The sequence below is a fragment of the Styela clava genome, chromosome 15 (genome assembly GCF_964204865.1).
Source record: "Styela clava chromosome 15, kaStyClav1.hap1.2, whole genome shotgun sequence".
NCBI lineage: Eukaryota > Metazoa > Chordata > Ascidiacea > Stolidobranchia > Styelidae > Styela > Styela clava.
This window is the reverse complement of record NC_135264.1, coordinates 5,500,867-5,504,365: the sequence shown is the minus strand read 5'-3', so window position 1 is coordinate 5,504,365 and position 3,499 is coordinate 5,500,867.

Below are 3,499 nucleotides of genomic sequence, written 5' to 3'. Positions count from 1 at the left end.
GGTTATATCTTTATACTATATACCAAGCGTGGAGTATACACGTTTTGATGCATAAATAACGTAAACCATGCTAAATCTATTTTACCTTTGCTCGTGATCACCTTACCTTTCATGTCATAGACAAATTATTATGACTACCCAAATAAGAAACCTGCAATTGCTTGGAGTTTCGAAAAAAGGATTTTCATCGGCCTTACATATCAAAACACTGTCTATAGCAGTGGTTCTCAACCGGGGGCCGATGGCCCCCTAAGGGGGCCACAAAGCAGTTCAAGAGGGGACACAAGACCAATAATTGATCATAAAGCAACTTAGTTTGCATACTTTTATTTTAAAACAAAATCTCCCGTTCAGGCGTTCACCGCAGTTTCATTACATGAACAGGTTATTTGCGATTTCAGGGTGATTTCCCATACGTGAATTGTTTCATCATATTGCTCACAATACGAAAATGGAACAACAGTCGCATTGGCGTTGGCTTCACCAAAGTAAATCTGGTGCTCCCGAAGTATGCGAACCAAGATGGCGGACATCGGAACGTAACATGGGTAACAGGTTAGGGTTAGGCGATAATTTGTTTTCCAATTTTCCTTATTTTAGTCCTATTATCAGTTCGAAGACTAGCCAAGAGCCTCCCGTAGTATTTATAGCTAAAACTATGGCTTAACCCTAACCTAGTACACATATTACATTCCGATGTCCGCCATCTTGGTTCGCATACTTCGGGAGCCCCGTAAATCTAGATGACAGAGTGAATGTAGCTATGAAGTGGCATTTCGTATTCTTAGCCACTACTTAGCATGAAAGCTTCTTCACTGATAGTAGGCCTATGACTTGCCACAGCCCATCTGGCTTTTCTGATCTTGTCACCATCAAAACAAAATCTAAAAACCGTTTTGATGTTGACAGTGGCATTCGTCTCTGGCTGTATCAAAGACTGTGCTCCATATAAGAAACCTTGCAAGGCAGTCCCAAGTGCAAGATTCCCATTGATTGTATACTAAAAAGCTTGGACTTTTTTTGTCTCTATATAGTTTGAGTTTTTTTGGATGGTGAACACGGGGGCCACGAGTGCAATAAGGCGCCAGAAGGGGGCCACGAGCCATAAAAGATTGGGAACCACTGGTCTATAGGTTTGAGTTATAGAATGTAAAGCCATTTGGTTGCGAGGTCGAAACCATATAAAAAGGTAGAAACTGAGCGATTAAAAAATTGTTGCGAGTCTTAAGTAAATATAAAATAAGCCGTGCCGGAATGTCGAGATGAAACGTTTGTTGTTGCGGAAACTCAGTAAAATTATAAGATAATCCAAAGAAATTATTTTAAAGTGCATAAGGAAGTGAGAACAGATACCAAATTATAAGTCGCAAAAGACATTCCAGGTCAGTGCGTAGATTGAGGTTATCTTGAAAGAATATGATGAATAAACAAACAAACATATTGGTTTATAAATGATTTTAAGGTAAGCTTATTACGGATAGTTTTATTGTCCAATTCGGAATCGGAGTTTAATTTTTAGTTTCAAACCATTTTCAAGTTACCCGAATTCAGAATTTTGAGTATCAGTCTATTGAAAGTCCATACCAGTCCATACCTTTTCAAAGATTTGTGTCTTTATATGTTTTAATGGAAAATTAGGATTATGATATAGTGGTACACAGCAGGTGAAGTTTAAATATGTTTTGACATATACATATATACTAATTAACTTATGCAGAGTTTATATCTATAGAGTACTAACATATAAAAAATACCTAGTCGGTACCTTCAACACTTTACTACCGTTCACGTCTTCCGCATGTTGAATGTAGCTGAGTAGTGACTAATAATCACCTTATGTTATGTTATGACTACCTAACATATATAGAGTATAATAGCAAATACCTTTGAAAAGTTTGCGAATAAAAAAAAAAGAATATTGTTTTATTGGATAAAATGTGTAGTAACTTTATATATTTTGCTCATCGAAATTCACCTATAATTTAAAAACTACGTAAATGCAAATTATGGAGAAATTCGTGGTTGTATAAAAAAGTGTGTCATCAGTGACCTCTTAGCTCATATTGTTTCAAAATATATCGGTCGAAAGTTAAATTTGGTCAAGCCTTCATCTGATGCATGCAGCATTGAGTGATGGAAGATGTTCATTTATATACCCGTTCTTAGTTGTACTTTAGGACACAGAGAGCAGTTTAGAATTAGGCTGTACATCAATACGTCTAATTACTATAATATGTTAAAATGGAATCTATAACATTCATACAACAACAAACCCGTGTGGTCTCCAATCGTGATGGTAGTATACATTCAAAAATCGGAAGCTTCAGAACAGTGTTTCCCAACCCGAGTCCGCGGTCCTAAAATGAGTCCGCGGAGCGTTCGAATGAGTCCGCAACAAGCCAGAAATTCACTGCGCGCCGCAAACGTTTTTGCGAAACCTAACTATCAGCCAAGTTACAAATTACGTTAGAATTTACATAAAACATAGCAACTTTATTCGGTTCCATTACATTTGAACCCATGACAATTGCACCTATGGGATTTTTTTTGTTTCACGGATAGTTAAACCCATACTAACCCTAACCCATGGGTTTTAGCACCCGCATATAGATTGAACCCGTGGATATACGCATGGGTTCAAATGTACATGGGTTCAAATGTACGGTCACCACTTTATTCACATAACAATAATCAAGTCAATAATAATTGGTTACTGAGTAGGACTGGGCATATATTCGAATATTCAACTATTAGAATAGCAATTTACTATTCAAAAATTTGATGCCAGGTGACGCAACAGGTCACTCGCGCGTCGCTTCATTGAACGATGAGATTTCACAACTCGCTTGCGGATTTCCGACGAAAACAAGAGTCTGCTGTGCACAAGCGTCGATAGATACCTAAGTGGTGTTTCTCGCGAGTTCGAACAACGAGGAATAAATAATTTATTTTTTGGTAGGTGTAATGGTGGCGACCCAAATTTCCTAAATTGAAAAGCGGCAATACAAAATACTGAAAATGAAACGAAGAGCCCATAATTTTTTGTTTTATGGTGGTCCGCGACCAATTGAAAACGCTTTTTTAGGCAATTTTCCCTTTGTATTCTTCGCTTTACTGCCGCCACATTGGTACGTGCAGTACTGCCGTAGGTGTTGTACGAACAGCTCAAATTTGTAGAATTCACAAAAATACGAATCAAAATATAATCGGGCACTTTACCACGCATTTTAGTGTCCACGGATTGTCATGATATTTTCTGAGTACTATTGCTTTTATTTCGTCAACACAAAGTTAAAATGACCACAATTAAATTAATAATAAAGCGAGTCGACGAATATGTATTTTTGATTTACAAATATACTTTGAATATATTTTTATTAAGTACTATAAAACAAGTTCTTTCTGGAAATTTATAGCAGATAGTAAGATTTTTCTAACAGCGATAACAAATTCGCAAGATCGCAAAAAATATGTATCAAAACTAAATATAATCGGGCAA